The sequence below is a fragment of the Podarcis pityusensis genome (assembly GCF_964106645.2).
Source record: "Podarcis pityusensis genome assembly, chromosome: 9".
In the NCBI taxonomy this organism is placed as follows: Eukaryota; Metazoa; Chordata; class Lepidosauria; order Squamata; family Lacertidae; genus Podarcis; species Podarcis pityusensis.
The window spans coordinates 70869629-70891656 of NC_138034.1; the positions used below are offsets into that span (position 1 = coordinate 70869629).

General features: G+C 41.8%; 1 protein-coding gene across 4 annotated transcripts in view; it reads right to left on the reverse strand.

The window, feature by feature from the left end:
* The window catches only part of CTNNA2 (catenin alpha 2), a 528364-nt gene extending 506791 nt beyond the window's left edge, over positions 1-21573 (reverse strand). The window contains exon 1 of one of the 4 annotated variants that reach the window (XM_081020737.1): positions 21486-21573. The gene's annotated coding sequence lies outside the window, so the exon portion shown is untranslated. Of the gene's footprint in view, positions 1-21045; positions 21329-21485 lie in introns of those variants that run through there. The other 3 variants (XM_081020736.1, XM_081020739.1, XM_081020738.1) reach the window with 3 other exon arrangements.
* Positions 21574-22028: the final 455 nt, after the last annotated feature.

The window sequence follows — 22028 nt, forward strand, 5'->3', positions numbered from 1 at the left end:
GAAACACTGCACTAGAGTATAATATAAGAGACAGTATGACACCCTGTTTGAATTTCTTCACTCCTGCTGGTGGTTCCTTTGCTCAGACAGAAGATTCTATCAAGGTAATCAATCACCATACTAATGAGTAAATTATATAATGTGGAGTGGACATGTTACAAGTTTGTATTGGGTACAGAAAAAGGATGTTTGGATGCTGGTATATACGAAGTACTGTATATACCTGCTCTCTCCCAGCTCCTGCCAACCTAGCAGTTTGAAATCAAGCAAGTGCAAGTAGATAAATAGGTACCACTGCGGCAGGAAGGTAAACAGCATTTCTATGCATTCTGGTTTCCATCATGGTGTGCCAGAAGCGGTTTAGTCATGCTGGCCACATGATCTGGAAAGTTTGCTGTGGACAAATGCAAGCTCCCTTGGCCTAAAAGCGAGATGAGCTCCACAACCCCACAGTCACCTTTGACTGGACTTAACCGTCCAGGGGTCCTTTACCTTTTTACCCAGTAGGAAATCATTGATGTATAAAAGGAGAGCACAAAAAGACTATAAAGAAATGTACGTACTCCTAGATCTGAAAAACCAAACAGTCCCTTTCTGCTTTAAAATGGGCTCCTAACAATATGTATCATCAAGACTTGAGGGGGCAGAGTGGGAAATGTTAGATGTAAATATATTTAATAAAAATCACTATGTAGTGAGGATTTTGATGGTTTACCTGAGGGCAGCCATTAAATGCAAACAACCTCAACACTGTATCACTCTTTCAATTATGCAATAAAAGACTAGGTTAGCTTTCCCATTAGGTACATTCAGAGTTTATGTAGACTAAACATGCTCCCTACACGAACATGCAAAGCCAACACCAAATCACACATTTTATATCTGACAGAGAACAATTTTAAGGGTTTCAGGGCTTGTTCAGAAAGCAAATGCCAAACAAAACTGTGTCCTATCAGTGTAAAAATAGCTCCCGGATAGACAATTATTTGATTCAAATTTGCAACATACATCATACTAGAGATGGCATATGCTTCATTAAACACTCATCTTCACTTTCATACAAAGTTTATCTAGTCAGATCTTTAGTACTGTCTGGGATACCACTCAAACCAAGCCTACAAGGCTCATAAACTGGTACTTCCAGTGCAGTGTCAGAGGCATTATGCCTCTGCATACATGTGGGGAGGCTGTTGCACTCTGGTCTTGCTTGCAGGCGTCCCAGAGGAATCTGGGTGGTCAGTGTGAGAACAGAATGCTGGACTACATGGGCCTTTGGTCTGATCCAGCAGGGCTCTTCTTATGTTCTTATTTTCTTAAAGCTGAACAAAATAACACAACACGATGGCCAATAACAATGGCACTAAACACTATTTATAGACTAATACAAATGATCGGAAATTACAACCAAAGTCTCTAAATCTTCTTCACCAGTCGCGGTAATTTCCCTTACAGTATACCATATTAGTTTCATCTGTGGCTAAGTATATTATGTTCTTTACAATTTGTTAACAGCATCAGTGACTACAGTATCATATGAGCACTGATCCAGAGCACATTTTCTACAGTGTTTATATATATTTACTTACATGTAAGATTGGTTATGTATTTTAGTTGTATATATTGTATTATGCATTTTATTTTATACAGACGCAGGTTTCATCGCATGTATATTGTAATTTCAGCTGGTTAAGAAATTGAACCGCATCCCTCTCATATTAATTCTTACAAGTCTGGCTGATGAAGAATTGATCAAGATTGGCTGATGAAGCATTGAACGAAACAGATTGGTTATCCGGAAACTCTGTTCCGGCGATATGGAACTGTTGAATTATTCTACCGCAACTGGTGAAAAAGATTTAGAGATTTAAAGATTTAAAGATTTAGTTATTATTTCTGATCATTTTTGTTCGTCTATAAATAGTGTTTAGTGTCATTGTTATTGGCCATCGTGTTGTGTTATTTTGTTCAGCATGTCTATATTGCAACACGGGGGTCTATTTACGGCTTATTTTCTTAAAGGCAATCCATTGTCATATTTTGTTGGGATTTTATACTAGCTGATTGGTTCTTATTTCCTGTGTGTATCTCTTTTATTATTATTTTTTGTACTGGCACATTTCGCAACTACCTGCCACAACATAACAGTTCTCCCCAGTGTGCTAGATTCTATATTATGCTTCTTTCTGGGGTTGGAGGTGGGTGTCTTACAGTCTATTAGAGACTGATCAAAGTTGTAAGATCTTAAATTTATAGTCGAGGACGTTTATGTGGCAGCAGACAGCAGAGGAGAAAGAAACAATAGTAACTAAGGTCAATTTTGTCAGATTTTAGAGTAATTAAAGGGGAGAAAGTTGACTTGATGAAAAAGCTATTCCTGGCAAAGGAGTCACACAGCAGAATATAAAATAGGAATAGAAGAGAGAAGTAAAGGACAGCAAGAAGACGACTGTAGTAAGAGCAATAAGAAGCTAAGCTGTCACTGGTGAGGAAAGATCTGTGAGTATAAAGATTAGAAACTTCATGCATATATAGAGAAAGCACAAAGACTAATGCAGAGAGTGATTCCTCTAGCTTTGGAGCCACAGTTGTAGACCCTTTTAGACTACATTTCTCATACACTAAGCTGTCAAAAATCGTACAAATGATTAGTTATCACATTGACTATGATCATTTAGACACCAATCACGTTTTGCCCAGGTCAAACACAGATCCCAGTAGTGTCAATGATTCACTCCTAAAATGCACTGCATAGCAATATTTCCTTGTCCTGAAAAAGATTATATTCTGCACTGCTTGAATCATATTCTAGAAACTCCAAAGTGTCTCATCATGATTTCTATACCTCAGGCCACTCACAATAGGCCCCCCTCCCCCACAACCTCTATGGGGAAATATTAGGGCTGCCACAGTAATAACATGTCAGCAATTCTGCTATAAACTCAAGTCTGAAGCAGAGTTGTAAAAATTTGCTTCGGGCAGAAACTTGGCCTGCAAGTATCAGCCCCAAAGAGAAGCTGTACATGTTTTCAACACATATTTATTTGGTGTTTATGTTAAAGGAGTTTGAAAGAGAAAGAACAAAATAATGATAACGCTTATGTAGTTTCTTTACTTGATCACTGTGGTTGGAAATAAATCCAAACTCTCCTTTCTTACTTGTCTATGTGATATACACTACTATACTTCCAAGTTTGAAAGCTATAAATGAATGAGTTTGTGGGTGCCAGACACCCTAAATTCCTGGGTCTAAAAGGTGTTGGTCAGTGCTTGGAGTGTTAAAACTGGGTATGCAGACCCAATGTGTATTAAACCAGAGCCATGTATATCAAACTGTGTGCTAGACAATGTTAATCTCCTAGAATAGGCATGTGTTAAGAGCTAATTACGTTAGGCTGAATGTTGAATAGATCAGTTTGGAGTGGTACAATGTAGAAGTAAGTAGCAGGCTGGAGAGAGAAGATGGTGGCTGTTGTCTGTTAGGATCCAGAGCTGCACCTAGTGATGTGAAATTCTCAAGAATAATCTTTTGGAGAATATTCTCGAGAATATTCTTGATTAATGAGAATATTAGAGAATTTTCATTTAAAATAGGAGAATATTCATTTTAATGCATTGAAAATGATATAATTAGTTAATACACATGTTTATTCATGGGTAAACATGTTCAGATGGCAACCAAAAACTGTACAGATACTTTTATTCAATGGGGCAATGCAGCGAATTCACATTCTTTGCTTCACATTCACTATATGGCCATGGGTACAGAACTGCTAAGAATAAGGTCACACCAAAATAGGTGGGGGGGAGGCTATTACATATATAGTGGTACCTCAGGTTACATACGCTTCAGGTTACAGACTCCACTAACCCAGAAATAGTGCTTCAGGTTAAGAACTTTGCTTCAGGATGAGAACAGAAATCGGGCTCCGGCGGCACGGCAGAAGCAGGAGGCCCCATTAGCTAAAGTGGTGCTTCAGGTTAAGAACAGTTTCAGGTTAAGTACGGACCTCCGGAATGAATTAAGTACTTAACCCGAGGTACCACTGTAAAGGAAAGGGTGGGCGAGCCTTTAGACCAGGCATAGGCAAACTCAGCCCTCCGGATGTTTTTGGCCTACAATTCCCATCATCCCTGGGGTGCCACTGTAGTTGAAATACATTCGAATTCAAATGTTCATCAAATTAAATGAATAGCATTTTTAAAACTAAAAAAAAATAAGATATGTTTTCTGTAGCTCACATTTCAGAACTGCCAATGGTGAATGACACAAAGCCCAGTAATGTAACTGGATCAAAAAAAATAATTATTATTCATTACTTACACTGGCAATATCAAAGCTTGACTTATTATTTACTAGATTTTTTAAATGTGGGTTGTAAAACTGGTTCTTACATTAGAATTTACAGTTTGTGGAGAATATTCTCCGGAGAATTTTCTAGCAAAGAATATTCACAAGAATATTCTCAATCTCAACAATATTCTCCAGAGAATATTCTCACCTCACATCACTAGCTGCACCTATCAAAAAGGCAAGTTCCTCTTGGAGTATAATGCTGGGAACCCCTCCACTGCAGGCTTAGGTTGTATATATGTGTAAATAAACCATATATCATCAAGACACCACAGACTCTGCTTTTCCAAATGGAAACATGGTCTCTGGGTAAAGCACACCAGAACCCCTGGAATCTTGCACTGCTCAGAGATTGGGGTGGCATGTAACAGTATATACACATGTAAGAACTTTGAACCTAAATAAAGCTATGGAATCAACAGCCCTGCACACCTTGTATAATCAGATATTTGGTACAAGATTCAACTTCTAAGGCATCTTCACTTTATTCCCCCCCCCCCCTTGTTGTTAAAGCAACTAAGCTGCTTCCAAAACTAAGCTGCTCTCAGCTTTGTTTCACAAACGGTCCAGTGTGGGGTAAACTTAAAGGTTTCAATGTCCACTCTGTTCAGGTAACATCTATGAAGGCATGAATAGGAAAGCAGCAACGGATAATAGATAAATGCACAATAATAGTCAATGGTACTTTTATTAGAATTGCTAGAGTGTGAGGGGAGGTAAAATTAACAGTGCTGTAGTTAACACATTAAAAACTGCTAAGGTTTTTAAAAGTTCCCACTTTTCACATCAACACCATAAAATCCTTGGAGGGTAAGAAGCAGCTCAGTCAGCACTAGAGCTTGACCAAAGGTTTCCAACTTGAGGACAATTAACACCTTTAGTTCAAGCATCTGGAGAACCAGTCACATGGTGCCTGAAAAGTCTCCTCACTGCTGTCCCAAATCTACTCCATTGCCTGAACTTGGTAACCTATTATGTGTATGTGCTTTTGGGGAACCTTTTATTTTATTTTTAGAGCTGATCCTTCGGTGCAAAGGGTTCAGAAATTTTCCTGTAAAATGACACTATTCCAAGGTTCTCCCTTTCCTACCAATCTATCAGCTGCATTCTGCAGTAGCTGCAGCCTTCAGAATGTTTTCAAGGGCAGCCCCTCATACAGCACATTATAGTAGTCTAAGGTGGAGTTACTAGAGCATGGACAACTGAGGCAAGGCTATCCCAGTCCAGGAATGGCCGTACCTGGCAAATCAGCCTAAGATAGGTAACGTAACTTGCGGCCTTAGATGCTACTTGAAACTTCAATGACAAATTAGAATCTAGGAATACTGTCAAACTATGATTGTGATTTCAGGGAAAGTGCAATCTCTCCCCATCCCAACTGAGATGAAATGGATAGAGCTGCATTTCATCACCATACTGGTGGCACTATGTTCCAAATGCCCAATGACAGCTCCCAATGGTTTCATAAATATATTAAACAGCATAAGAGACAGAATAGACTCTTTTTCAGGACCTTACAACTCAAAAGACGCAGGGCCAAACAACAATCTTCTAGTACTACTTTTCAGTGACATCCCTGCAGCTAGGAACAGAACCACTGTAATATAATGCACTCTGAGACACCTTGGTCAATGGTGTCAACAGCCACAGAGAGGTCAAGGAGAACCATGCCCTCCCATGTCTCTCACCAAATACAGGCCATTAGTCAGGGCAAGCAAAGCTGTGTCAGTGCTAAGATTCCAGAATGAATTGGGTCTAGAAAAATTGCTTCCTCCAGCCATACTGGCACCCAGCCAGCCTCCACTCTTGCCCAAAAAGGGAATATTAGATACCGGGCAGTATTTTCCAAAAACCTCATAATACAGGGGTGCACCACTTCCATTTTCAATGCACTGGGAATAACAAGGCAGTGACTACTCATCCTGTTAATCCCTTCCTACTAAATTTTATAAACCATAATGGGCAGGAATCAAGAGGACACCTAGCCAGCCTCACTGCCACAAGCCACCTACATGGTCTAACATGCCCGTAGTTGCCCAAAACCTATGGCAGTTGCCAAAAAACCCCAGCAGTTGCAATGGTGTTCTGCAAATGCTGGTAAGCATTTATATAGCTGTCCAAGGCAATGCAGCCAAAAGTTGGCATAGGTTTACTAAAAATCATTGATGCCACAATGTAAGACTTCTGAATAGGTCTCTATATGCTGCATGGTAAATCATCAAAATATCTATATACATTCCATCCCAATGGATTAATAATAATAATAAATTTTTATTTGTACCCCACCCTCCCCAGCCGGAGTTGGGCTCAGAGTGGCTAACATCATATAAATAATACAATATGCGTAAAAACAAGCAATCAATTGATTAAAATGCATCCCAAAATTAATTCAAATCAATTAAAATTAAAGTTAAAACTGGACAAATGACAATCCTCAGGTTAAAATTGAAAAAAGTTAATACTCGCCAGTAACAGATACCACAAAAAAATCAAGAGACAGTTTCTGCCACCCCCAGCCCCTTTATAGGAAGTTTTTAGATGCTTATTTTTCCAGAACAGAAAAACAAAGAAAGAAGTGGGTCTCAAAAAGGTGAAGGATCATTTGTTTCCTCTACCCAACATGACAACAATATGTCTTCCTCAAGAGTAATTGTTACATGCTATTATGTTCACAAACTCAGTTTTCCAGAGTTCTAGTTTATTCTGGATGTTTGTTAGAAAATGTACGGTAAGAGAAACTGCATTCTGATAAATATCCTGTGTGAATGAGAACACCAAAAGGACCTTTTTGAAGCAGAAGAATATGTGACTGTTGCCCCTGAAGAAGACATTTTGCTGACAATAATGTATTTGAATACATTTTGGTCCAAGCATGTTTAAAGTTCACCTGTTTGTTTGTTTGTTTGTTTGTTTGTTTGTTTGTTTGTTTGTTTCCTGGCAATTTTGATGGTATCTTTCTTCTCTTTCTACTGATATTTTACAATGCTCCTTCAGGACAACTTGGGTGAGGGAGTGAAGTGCATTGTCACAATAATAATATCCCTTTCTTTGTGTAACTTGAGAGAAAGTGTTGGTGTGTGTTAACAAAATAAAATAGCTGTCTTTTAAAATCTGCTATCCATAAAATACTGCTCAATAGAGGCTACATGAACTATGCTGCTAATCAGTGCTTTTTTCCTTAAAAAATATCAACTCCAGCCAGCACAGTCAGTGGTCGGAGGTGATGGGAGCTGTAGTCTAGCAACAAGCGGAGGGCCAAAGGTTCTCCACACCTGCCTTAAGTACTTTACACACTCCAAAATCAGTACTTACAAAGCAACTGCGATTCCACACCACAGCTGCTTGGCTTTCCTCATAAAGCACTAAAGAGCATCTTTACAAAGATAAAGGTAAAGGTACCCCTGCCCGTACGGGCCAGTCGTGTCCGACTCTGGGGTTGCGCGCCCATCTCGCTTAAGAGGCCGGGGGCCAGCGCTGTCCGAAGACACTTCCAGGTCACGTGGCCAGTGTGACAAGCTGCATCTGGCGAGCCAGCGCAGCACATGGAAACGCCGTTTACCTTCCCACTAGTAAGCGGTCCCTATTTATCTACTTGCATCTGGGGGTGCTTTCGAAATGCTAGGTTGGCAGGCGCTGGGACCGAGCAACAGGAGCGCACCCCGCCGTGGGGATTCGAACCGCCGACCTGACGATCGGCAAGTCCGAGGCGCTGAGGTTTTACCCACAGCGCCACCCGCATCCCAATCTTTATATTATCATTATTATTTATTAAATTTCTATACCATCCTTCATCCAAATATATTACCCTGCAGCTCCTCCCTTCACCAGATATAGTATTAACGTAAGCACTTATTAGCCATGCTGCAGGCATAAGTTTAATAGGAATCTGCCCTCTCCCATGTTAATATTTGCCCGTGTGCACATTAATATGTGCTCATGAGTGCTCTGTGTGCACAGAGAGGATCAACACCTTCAGCCAGTAAGATGCTAAGTTACAGATTTAAATTATGTTTTCTAGGATTTACGCCCCTCCCACAATTTAGTGTGTGAAAAGGCTTTAAAGTACCGTATTTTTTGCACCATAGCACTCACTTTTTTCCTCCTAGAAAGTAAGGGGAAATGTCTGTGCGTGTTATGGAGCGAATGTCTGCGGGTGGCGGGGAGGATCTGCTGCAGTCATGAGCAGAGGATCCATGGTTCCCCTTCCTTCCCTCCTCCGTGGTTACAAAGCATGGATCCACATGGATCCTCAGGATTTTTGCATTGGGCTACTCCAAACTCACTGTCAGATCACACGTCTGTGGCCACAGCATGAACCACAAAAATCATATATCCACTATTTCGTTTAGAATATTTTTTTTCTTGTTTTCCTCCTCTAAAAACTACGTGCGTGTTATGGTCTGGTGCGTGTTATAGAGCGAAAAATACGGTACATATTCACATTCTTTCTACTTATGTCCGCCAATAATGATGCATCTGCATAATGATTTGCATATTGTTGTGACATGCAGTAAGTCTATCCCATGCTGATTTCAATTTGACTGATAGCTATCCTGTGTGTTTAAAAGAAAACAAAATTTTACATCTATTTTATATCTGTTGGCTTAGGAACTTAATTTATCTTTAATTGTTATTTTTATGTTTTCTTCAGCAACAGCAAGTTCTTCCCTTACATTTATTAATGCCCTTACATGCTGTTATCTTCTTCACTTACAAAAGAACAGTATTCTTTTTTCCTCACAAACAAATATTAATGAATGCAGCATTAATATGGAAAATAGAAGCTCATGAAAACAGCGCCAGGAATGAGGTTTACTGGGTGATTTTCATTCAGTCACTTATCTCTCTGCCTAATCTACTTCAGAGAATTGTTATGAGAATAAAGAAGGGTGGGAAAGAATCAGAAATACTGCCTTGAACTCCTTAAAGGAAAGGTGAGATATAAACACAATGTGGTTTTGCTATTAACAGTAATAAATTCTCACGCAGAATAGAACTGAGTTGAAAGTGAGGAACTATCTGCACAGAACAAAATCTACTTCCACAATCTGTGATACATGTTTTCCCCAGAAAGCAAACAGTTAGCAACTCCACCAAGATGTTACAAAAGGCACTCTCCACTGTTGAATAAGAAGCAGAAAAAACTAAGATAGCCTTTTCAATCACCATCACAATCCAAAAGTACCATAACCAGGAATGAAAGCAATAACTCCAGTATATTTACCTGGCAACACAATTCAGGCTTCACTTCCGAAGTGTGCTATTGATAGAAACTGCCACATTAGTGTAAGTTTTAACTATGTACACTAGTAGTTTTAATTTGGCTTCCACTCTCAAGCTTCATAAAATCGAAATATCAGGACTCTGATATGGAAAATATTATTTCCATCACTATGTATGCAGCATTCGGAAAGAAAAAGAAATACAGTGGAACCTCGACTTATGTACGCCTCGTCTCGCAGATGTTCCAAGTTGCGTCCACAGCAAACCTGGAAGTAAACGTGCGCGGAAGCAGCTTCTGCAATCTGCATGTGCACAGAAACAACTGCAACAGAATGTGCATATGCAGAAGCGCGCAACTGCCGAATGCACACACTTACAAGACGCCTCTTCTAGCATCCCGTTTCAACCAGTGGACAGACCTCCGGAACGCATTAAGTCCATAACTATAGGCTCCACTGTAGTGATTATTCTCTACTACACTCTTACATTTTAAGCACTCACCTGGCCACCACTGGTAACCAGGTATTCCATGTAAGTTAAGGCTTATCCACACTTAACCTTTAGCCCTGCTCTTTCCATGCACAGGTCTGCACTTTAACGCTTGTTCTTCAAGCGGTTTTCTCCCTCCCCATCAAGCTTCCCCCTCAAAAAATCCGCTCTTTAGTGCTCAATTGGAGCAAATGTAAATTCAGGTTTTCCGCAGTTTGATATATGCCCCAATTGAGATTTAAAGAGAGGGTTTTCGTGGAGAACACTCTGGAGGGGGTGAAAGGAGTTGCTCAGACATGGAGCTTTAAATCGTAGGCAAAGCATGGAATAGAACACTCTGCTTCATTGTCCCAATTGGTTTCTTCAGTGGTTACGAAAGTGGCTTCACTTTCTCCACAATTAGTACAGTAGCTGCCAGGGCTGGTGAAGGAGAGTGCTCTATCCCCACTTCACCAGCCTGGTCTGTGCAACTGCCACCTGGCCTGGCTCCAGCCATGCGCACTATATTTGTCAAGAATAGATTTGGTGGGCCCAGAGACACTTTGGTCAAATGGTGGCAGAAATGGCTACAGTCGACTGGAAGCCTCTTCCCTGAAATGCAAAATATGGGACAGGGGAAGAACCCCTTTCTCTTCTACCACCTGGTAAGGAAAGGACAAGAAGACAGCAGCAATAAAGGCAATGCAGTGGGCTGGAGGATACCTCTAAGCTGGGGGGGGGGACCCACCTGCCTCTCTTATGTGTAGAAAGGAGGCAAACATTCAGTAAAACAAGTGTTGAAGAAACTGATTGTGAAAAGATTTATGGCATATTCAAAAGATAAATTTAACTCCTGTTTTACTCAAATATCTCACACTTTGTACTGTACAAGAAATATAGCACTGGAATATGCTGGCAACAGTGCTGACATTTTGTTCCTATAACCAACGGGTTATTTTTGCTTCACGGTTAAATAAAAAATGTCAGTGGGGGAAAAAAAGGAATATATCACTTATATTTGAGTTTTGTTTTTAAAATGCTATCATATCTTCATAACAGCAGGTGTTTTAATCACTGCATACAAAATATATTAGGTTTTCAAAACACTATACAGCTCTGAAAAGCAGTTCTTCCAATACAGTATCCTTCTCTGCAGCAGAGTATTGATTAGTATAAAATAATAAAAGTATTTCTGGATATACTACATTTGTGTCAGAGTCCTCCTAGTCATACAGAACCTATCAAAAACAGAAGACATAAATCAGATTATATAGGTATAAGAAATAGACATAGAAATGGTAAGATGATTCATAACAATCAATAGAAGCTGGTGGAAATACCCCTCCCCATACACAAATGTGAATGCTGGAGCAATTTGGGGACCATGTCATAATGCCAGGCTTCAAAGCATCTTCATTATACTTGTCCATACTTATTAATATTTTAATGCTAGGCAACTAAGTTTGGAATCCTATGAAACTGAAATGTTAAAACTTAAATTTCAAAGTTAGAATAACATGCACAATACTTGGAAGCAATGTGCAACATTGTATCAATTCACAGACACACTGGATAATCCAGAAAACATTCCTGCCCCATGGACTGAAAATGTATGGCAAATCATCCCAACCCAAAGGCATGCCTTTTTTCCTGCAGAAACCAGAGTAACACAGTTGTGGAAACAGTTAGTTTCATCCATTTTTAAGAGTCACATTAATTTGTTGTGCACATCAGCGAGTATTGATGTATTTAGTTACACACTCAAGCCATCCTTATATACATAATATTTCAGACGAACCAGTTTTTCAGTCTACTGTTTTGTTAAGCTATACAATTATTGTGGGGTCTATGAGCTCATGTCAAAGAACTAAAAAAAACTCAGAAGGAGGCAAAAAAAGCACATTCAAACGAAATTTGAGCAGAGCACCTCAAATGTACATTACCAGACTTGCAATTTTAAGCATACAAGAGCTCTGCTAAATCAGGCCAAAGGCCCCCTAGTACAACATTGTACCAGATGCCTATGGAAGGCCCACAAGAAGGACATGACTGCAACAGCGCTATCCCCACTTGTGATTCTTAGCACCTGGTACTCTGTGCCTCCAAAACTAGCTATGTACCAATTTGACAGGTTCTGAAAAAGGAGACTAAGACCAAAAGCAGGAGGGGGAAAAGGTTGGCCCCATGGACTAATGCAGTCTGCTGTGTACACCACAGCCCAAAGTCTCTCCTCCACGGGAGTACCACACTTCCCTTTCAAGATGCTTTCCCATCCCTTGCCATTCCTGACAAAGTGTGCTTTGTCAGGAGCTACTTCTTCAAGGCACCTCATGCACCTTAAATCAGCAGCTGCTAAAGCTTCCCTTGCCCCTCATTCTTCTGTCAAGAAAGGAAATGGCAGCGAAATATGGAAATTGTGGAGCCAAAAGCTGAACAAAATGAGACAATATAGATAGATAGGGAAAACTGATGGACAGTTAGCAGAGAACTGGGTGACAGGGAGAGAGACAACAAGCAGGATGGCCAGGGAAATGGGATATGAGAGAGCATGTGATGATCTCTCACAAGATCATGCCTCCCTCTGGTTGTCTTTCTCAAGAAAGTAGTAGTATGGTCACAATGATGTAAAACAGAGAGCTGGGAGATAGTGGCTCTGGCCTCACCCACAGCTGTTTTCAATCCCAGCCCAAAGAAAGGCAGAAAACAGATGTGTTACAAAGCATATCCTTCAAAATCTAAGGAAATTTTGCCACCAATGTATCTCAAATCTCTTTTAGAAATTAGAGATGTAGTACAGGGCAATGTCCTTGCAACCTCTGGACACTGAAGGAAGTAGTAAGATGAATCTTCTTCCACAATAGTGTTTTTCTGGCCCACACAGAACCTGGCAACCTTTTCCTCTTTCAATGTGGCTTTAGCAACAGTAAAGCTTATAATAAAAACTGCAAACACTATCCTTAATTACTCAGTTTAAGATTAGAAAAACTGGAATTTAAAAAAATCGCTGCCCAATTGATTTCTTCCACCTCAACTACAGATTAAGTACTTAGAAGATCTCAGTGAGGAAAATTTCTTTGGGACATGTAATCCTTTAACAATTTCTTGCCTAGCTGACTGATTGTCAGCCAACCAAAGAACAAGCTTTGTGCATTTAAGCTGTCAGGAGAATACCTGGGCATGCTTCCACCACCATTACACTTCAATGTCATTTCGTGATTTCGTGGACTGAGGAGAATTATTAGGCTGGAGGTAGCCTGTATTCTTGCATGACTACTTGGGGTCTGGAAAAATTCAGGCTGGAATTGCCTGAACATAGTAGACAATGCAAATGAGCCCAGACTGTTTCTAGAGCACCAAAACGTGGGAATGCAACCCCCATGACATACACACACACTATTAAACACAGGTTTTAATGTTCACAAAAAATAGGGAAACATGTGGGCATAACAAAGCATAAATGTACTTTTGTTTACAGCAGAGAACCTTTATTTCACTTATTATTCTTATTTATGTGATTTATATACCAACTTTTATCCAAAGATTCCAGGGTGGTGTACAACATTAAGAACATAATTAACACAGTATAATAATAAAAACATAATACAGAGCCTAATACTACACAGCATAATAATAAAATAATAATAACTGCTCCCCCCCAAAAAAACACATTTAACAGGCCATAGATTATTTAATGGCCAAAGGCCTGAGTAAATAGAAATGTTTTTGCTTGGTGCCTAAAGGCATGTAATGATGGTACCAGACAAGACTCTCTGAGGAAAGCATTCCACAGATGAGTAGCCATGGCAAAAGGCCTGTTCTCATGCTATCACCCTCCAAACTGCTCAGGGAGGGGACATAAAGAAGGGCCTCAGATGGCAAGCGCAGAGTCTGAGTCGGTTCATATGGTGAGAGGTGGTCCTTAATGTCCTGCAGGCCTGAGCAGGGTAATGAATCTAAGGCTATGTACACTCTATAGCTTTTAAACACATTCAAAGCACACTTTTCCCTCTCAAAGAATTCTGGGCAATGTAGTTTAACCTTCACAGAGTTAAAATTCCCAGCAACCTTTAACAAACTACAGCATCCAGAATTCTATGAGGGGATAAAATGTGCTTCAAATGTGCTTTAAATGTATAGTGTGTATGCAGCCTAAATAAACTACTAAGTCCACCCATTCTCAAATTTGTGGTACTTTAATATGGAACATCACTGGGTTAAATAATTCCCTCCAGCTACAATCAGTAACTAATTATCACAAGCCCAATTGTTCTCTACAAGTTGAGAAGCCCTTAGGGACAGGTAAGGTCAGAAGGAAGAGCCTGTTCAGAAAACTTAGGAATCAAGTTGGCCTGGTGTGGCCAGCGTGGAGCTCAGCAAATCCTCCTTCCCTCTTCAATGAGTCCTTAATAAGTGCAGTGCCATGCATGTCTAAACCCCACTAAGTTCAATGGAACTCACTCTCAGGTAAGTGTATACAAGATTGTAGCCCAAAGAATAAATAAGTGCTTAATGAGCTGAACCCTCTAATGTCTACACCCACATTCTATTCACAATACCACACTGATTTGACACAGTATATAAGTCATCGAAAGCTTTTCACCTTTAAGAAGGAGAGAGAATAGCTATATCTAATATTACACAAACACACACACACACACACACACACACACACACACTATAGATCAGAGGTAGCCGATATGGCACACTCCAGATGTTGTGGATAGTAATAGTAATAGTAATAGTAATAGTAATAATAATTTATTACTTGTACCCCACCTATCTGACTGGGTTGCCCCAGCCACTCTGGGCAGCTTCCAAAAGAATATAAAAAACACACAATACATCAGAAATTAAAAGCTTCCCAATACAGGACTGCCTAAAAGTCAGGTAGTTGTTTATTTCCTTGACATCTGACGGGAGGGCGTTCCAAAGGGTGGGCGCCACTACCCAGAAGGCCCTCTGCCTGGTTCCCTGTAACTTGGCTTCTCGCAGGGAGGGAATTGCCAGAAGGCCCTCAGAGCAGGAGCTCAGTGTCCGGGCTGAACGATGGGTGGAGAAGAACCTTCAGGTAGACAGAGCCGAAGCTATTTAGGACTATAGCTCCAGAGCATGGTTTGCACCTGCTCCTAGATTCATTCATTCATTTTATTTGTATTCCACTTTTCCACACACAAAATCATGCTTACAACAAAGAAAACAGGAATACGTTTCAAACAAACGCTATGGAAACAATTTCATAATAACATAGCAAAACAAAAGCAAGTATAATAATATACAAAAAGCAACATTTCAATACTATAAATGTAACAAGTTTACTTAAACACCATGCAGCATCCAACAGCAAAAGTAACAAGAGTGCTTCACTGTTTCAACTTAGTCCTAGAAACACACCTCCCATAATGTTGCTCATAGTCTCTCTCCTGCAAACACTTGCAAGGCTTCCAAGAGCAAGGGATGGGTAGCTGGAAACACCACTTCTTTGCATAGCAGTCAACCTTCCCTTTTTTTGCGGGAAATTCCCTTATTCCAGCACCGTTTCCCACTGCTTCCCACTGCTATCCCGGATTGTTAGATATCCTGCAGACTGTCCCTGGAACAGGTGAGGCTTCTGATCCCTTATTTTCGAGACTGCTTATCCCTTATTTTCAAATCTGAAAGTTGACAGTTATGCTTCTATGATGTTGTTCTCTCTCAACCCATCAGCCATTGGTAAGGGTCAGTGGGTGTTTGAACCCATTTCGGTAGCCAATAGGGTATCCCTTTGTTGGTTATGTCCTCTCTGAACTTATTTTCTGGGCTCTGGGGAACTAAATGGAAGGATCAGATCCACATATTGTATGAGCTAAAGTTTAGTTTCAGAAAGCAGTGATGATCATTATGCCTAAGCTGAAGCCTGGAGAAGCAGAAAAGATACCGTTGAATCATTCTTGAATGCATGTACTGTATCATTTTTCCTACCATGCAAACTTTGAGACAAGCACAGCAATGGGCCCTATATCATCCTTTGAAGATGGGTGTCTGGATGGTTGACAGTTCTCTGACCACAGCACCCAAGGGACCCCTAGACGAGGACATTCTGGTTATTCCCTGTTCTAATTAACAACAAGAAAAGGGAGAAAAATTATCTCTGTGACCAACTGGAGCTTATGCTGGAACAACACAGATTTTTTTGTTTAATTGGGAATGAAATATTACTTTTATTCAATTTTATATTTGGGTACCTTTTGATTTTACATGTTTCCTCATCAGAGTTTAGGAATTATCTGTGTCTGTTTGATTAATCTAGGAAGCAGCTATTCAAGGGGGTGGGAATCTCCTATTATAAGCTCTGGGGTGAAGAGGGGGATCAAGATATGAACTGGGCACTCAGTATTGTGGTGAGAGACATCTTCCCCTGTCATCTGGTAACTGCCCAAGTGTTTGCCTTTATAGTGTATTGTTTTTATTTTACCCGACATTTTCATTCCAGTTTAGAAATAAAAACCTTTGTTTGGGGCAATTAGTTTGAGACAGTTAGAAACCAGGTGGTTTGAAGGCTTTTTTGTCCAGGCCTGGACAGACTTTGCAACTTACTTTTGATAAGGAAAGCTGAAAGATTAAAGGATGAAAGGGAGGGAAGAGAAACAAAGAAGGCACAGGATCTTGGTGAAAGTCATAAATTAATGGAGTAGTTTTTAATGAGGAGAAAGTTATTCAGGAGTATAACAAGAGAGAGAAGTAATCAGAGTTTGGGGAAAGATTTTAAATGAGAGAGGTCTTTATACTGAGAAACATACAAAGAAGAGTTACCTACCCCTGACCTTACTTAGCTTTCTAGCCTTATTTCTCTTCCTTTACTCTGTGCACTGTCCCTCCACCCTTGCCCAACAGAATCTTTCCTAAATGCTCAAGGTATACTGGCATGGGGTTTTGAGGAGATGGAGTGTAAGCTTTTTGCATTTTGCTTTTAGCCCATTTTCTTGGCCAAGTTTGTCTTCTTGCTAATAGGAGACCTCTTTCAAGACAAGGTTCACAGGGAGTAGATTTTTCTTTAGCTCTTTCTCCTCTATTTTTCCTTTTTATTTATTTATTTATTTATTTCTCTTTCTTTCGTTTCTTTTTTCTTTTTCTTTTCTTTTTTTTTTTTTGGCTCAAGGATTCCCCAGCTAGAGCCAGTGGACCTCATTCCAACAATTTGCCTAGATGTGGACCTCTTGAACATTTCATACAACCAATGGGAGGAATAAGGATTTAATTTGGGGTTGCAGTGATTAACCTAACTTCATATTCACATTATATACAAGGCACTTTCATTGGGAGATGTACACAGTTAACATTAAGATTCAAATATTTCTATTTGAAACGGTGAAAACTTCCTAGGAACAGTTGAAAACGCATGCTAATGGTAGCAGACAGCAAGTTCAAATGGGTGATGCACAACCAGCTAGCAAACCCTTCTGAATCAGTGGAGAAAATAACAGCTTGTTTGCAGTGGAGCAGGACACACATGCAATTCTTCTACAAAGCGAGAAACAAAAACAGGACAAAATTCATCCCCAGCTTGTTTCTGTTTGGGCACAAAGGAAGCTGTGTCTGTCCTTATGATTCTGGCTAATCAACTCCAGCAGAATTCTAAGTGTCTGAAATGTACATTTAATGTGATTATCAAGGCACCATCATCAAGATTAGAAAATTAAATCCCACATCCTCAACACATCTTGGTGAGATGAACATACGAGTAAAGATGTGTATGATTACACTATTAACACAGCCATTCTAACCAAAACAGGGGACTTATGGGAATTTCAACATCATTGGGGGCAGGCTTGGGCTACAGATCAGGCCACTGTACAGTGGTCAACAGCCCAAATCCGCAAGAAGGACAGCTGCCTACCTAGTCATCACCCAGAACACCAGCTGTAGTTATCCAGGTTCAGCACTCCATGGAGGCAATCACCTGTCATATTAATCTCCCCACAATGCAGCTGGGTCCCTGACAGTGTCGCTCTAGGACACACTACCAGGTGTACAAAAACCTTTGGGGGGAATTTAATTGGCAGGAACAGAAGCAGTGCTGGCCAGCTAGATGAGTTTTAAAAAACAAACAAAAAAAACCCTGCTGCTATACCCACCTGACACTACCAAGATAAGGGGAGGGTTCTGCTACCACTGAGGATCCCATCAAATCTAGCCCTGCCCCAGATGCAACTCATTGTACCCCATTAATCACATATTTTCTAAACTGACCTACTGGATAGCAGTGCTATAGAAAGTATTTTATAGAGCAGTCACACCAACACAGAGACATATCTTTTAAGTGAATGCAATGAAAACCAATGTATTGGTTGTACACTGCCACAGTGAGTTTCACATTACAAGTTCCACATTATGTTTGAATACACTATACATCAATATTACCTTACTAGTTTAAGGACATGCATGTGTACAGCTAATAGTCTTCCTATTTCAACCTTGTAAGAACATAGAATCATAAACTTGTAGAGTTGGAAGGTACCGTGGGGGTCATCTAGTCCAACCCCCTGCAATGCAGGACTCTTTTGCCCAACATGAGGCTTGAACCCACAACCCTGAGATTAAGAGCCTCATCATGCTCTATCAACTTAGCTATCCAGAGTATATTGAAATCAATCCACTTTGTCCTACAGTTTCTCACAAAATTGCATATATATTTCAGGGATTTGTAACAAACTTGACTCAACCACATCAGTGACACTACTGATGTCATATTTCTCATTTAACAATATTCCCCCTCTGCAAGGACACTCAAAATAAGAGTCATAACTCTGCCTTAAGAGTTCTGGCCCTGAAAGAACATTGAAATTTCATTCACATGGCCACCAACAGATGAAAAAGTCTCAATTCTAAAACCACTCAAATGCGTAATAGGTTCTTACCAAACTGAACATGTCAATTAAGTTTTAATTTAAGGTTTTAATTTGTACATCTTGAGATGCCTTCACTAACAGTTGCTCACCATGTTTTACAAAGATAAAACTTGCTCTGTTTAAATATAGTTTAAATATAATTGCAACATTAGACAAACCATTTTAAATTAAACACTTGGACAAGTAGCCATGATTAAATACTTATTTAGTTTTTAATTATGATATTATTTATAGAACTTTGTTTTTATCAATGACGAAATGCCCATTTTATGCTCTTCCAACTAAGGAAATAAACATGATTTTTATAAAGCAGTTTTAAAAAATAGTGTAATGAATACGACCTATTCAGAATACACAATTAAGAACCCTGCCAATAATTTTGACAAGTTAACAGAATATAACATCTCTAAGGAAATATGTGCCAGCGGTTACACACAAACCTGCACAATGCTGATTGTAGTATTTTGGAAATGTCAAAGTTCCAGAGTACAGGCTCAGGTTGACAAAGTACGTAATAAACTTCTTCATTCAATAGGCAAACTCAAAATGGAAATTTACGTGTAATATATTATCTAACAACACAGTTGAAAATGTCACAGTACTGCTGACAATATATCTGCTACGGGAAGGGCGAAATGGCAACACTCCCATGATACATATTAGAAGACACATAACCCAGCAGCTAAAATATGAACTGCAAGTTTAATGCCATCACCCTTTTCCCACTGTGATAAGTCAAAGGTACACTGAACCATCAGAGAAGCAGCTGCCTACTGATTGTAGAGGTTTTAAAATCAAGCATCTCTTTTATGCCCACTCCTCAACACTGTCATTTTGCACAGAAGTCAACACAAACTCAGCACGCAAGGTCTAACACAGTTCAGATAATACTCTACCAACATAATGCTCACAAGTAAACACAATTACTTCCCATCCCAAAACCTCTGTTTATTAGATTGCTTGGAGAGGAAGAGACTCAAACCAATTGGGTATAAATAACTCTATACTGTAATAACTATACTAAGTTATAAATTCATGTTATTTCATCATTTTCAACAAATGCCTTGGCGGGACCAGAGACCTTCTCAGGCTCAGATACAAAGCAGGTTGCCTGAAGTTGCTCAGAAGCTTAAAGAGGCCTAAAGGCAGCAAACGGCTGGCTTATCTTTTTCAACTATACTCTCTCTATTTCCTTTTTTCCCAGTGGCATCTTACAGAGACAATTAAAAGCAGGAGGAGACTTTGTAATTTAGAGGCCGCCCAGCGACGAGTTTAAACGCATACACTGAACCATAAAAGCGATGCCCAGAGAAAAGAAAATGTTGTATTGAATAAAGGACCGGCTAACATGAAAGGGGCAGAAGCAAGCATCCCTTCCCTAGGAATAGGAGGAAAGGAGATATTTCTCTCTCTCTCTCTATTTCAGAAACACACACACAAACCCCAGAAAGCTCCTCTGGTCCTTCCCCCCCCCTCCTTTTATACCCACACATATACAGTACACACACTGCAGAAAAATGACCACTTATTCAGAACAGGGGGAGGGGGGCAGGAGGGATGGATTCTCTGCCTGATTCTCTCCCAAGCGCGCACACAGAGAGAGACGCATGTGAGAAAGAAGAAGAAGAAAGGGAAAGGAGGGAAAGAGGGAAAGAGGCGGCGGTGAGGGGGGGGGGGAATAAACACACACACACACACAATGTGCATATATGTGGTTCCCTCTCACAAAGGCAGGAATTTTAAATCCTGCACATAGACATGCATTTTGATGGGGGGGGGGGGTTTGGTAAGTGAGCGCTGTGACAGCCTGGCTGGCAAGAGAGAGAAAGAGCGTGAACACAAAGGAGGGAGGATGGATGGAGGGATGGAGGGAGGGATGCAGGAAGGGATGCTAAGGTAAGGATGGGGAGGGGGTGAAAGGTGGCAGATGGGAGGCGGGGGGGGTAAGGAGAGAGTCGAGGGGGGGGGACGGGAAGGAAAAGAGGGAGAGAGAGAGAGACGGGAGAAGGAGGGATGGGAGGAAGGTGCCAGGGAGGAGGCGAGACAGACGGGAGGATGAAAGGCAGCAGCAGCAGAGGAGGGAGGGGTGCAGGGGAGGCTGCTGAGCCCCGGCCTCACCTCCGCTCGGTGCGTGGTGGGAGAGCCGCCTCGTTCGCCTCCTCACGCCGGGCTTGTGGCGCCCCACGAGCGAGCGGGCTGCGCTGCCTCGCGAGGGCTCTCCTGGCTCTCCTCACGCACGCCAGAGAGCGCGACTGGCGGCGGCCAAGGCGGTCCCCGCCTCCCTCCTCCTCGTCCTCCTCCCTCCCCGTCCTCCGCCCGGCCTTTCTCTCCCGCTCGGGCCCGCCTCCGCCTCCCTCCTCCTGACGAGCGGCGGTGAGGGAAGGGCCGGCGACGCGCAGCAGCCGAAGCTTCCGCCAGCGCGCCTGCGCCGCCGGGGGAATAACGGCAGGTGGCGCCCGCTGAGGAGACGTTGCGCGCGGGGGGGGGGCGGACGTGTGCGGGGGGGGCACTCGCGCTGCCGGCTCGCGAGCGTTGGGGGGGGGGGTTGTGCTTGTTACCTGAGAGAACGGGCGAGCGGGGCCCGGCCAAAGGCCACTGCGCAGGTGCCGCCGCCGCCGCCTGTGGGGATGGCAACGGCGTTGCTAAGCGCCCGCGGCGGCCACGCGCCGCCCGTTACAAAGCGCGCGGGGGGGGGGCGTGAGGCGGAGGGGCGGTCTGTGGGTCCTCAGGAAGAGAGAGAGGGATAAGGGTGTGAGGGAGGGCAAGCGGGTGGGGGAGGGTTAGGGGTGTAAGGGGGGAGGGGTGTGAGGGAGAGCAAGTGGGTGGGGGAGGGTTAGGGGTGTAAGGCGGGAGGGGGGTGAGGGAGAGCAAGTGGGTAGGGAGGGTGGGGTGTAAAGGGGGAGGGGTGTGAGGGAGAGGAAGTGGGTGGGGGAGGGTTAGGGGTGTAAAGGGGGAGGGGTGTGAGGGAGAGGAAGTGGGTAGGGAGGGTGGGGTGTAAAGGGGGAGGGGTGTGAGGGAGAGCAAGTGGGTGGGGGAGGGTTAGGGGTGTAAAGGGAGAGGGGTGTGAGGGAGAGCAAGTGGGTGGGGGAGGGTTAGGGGTG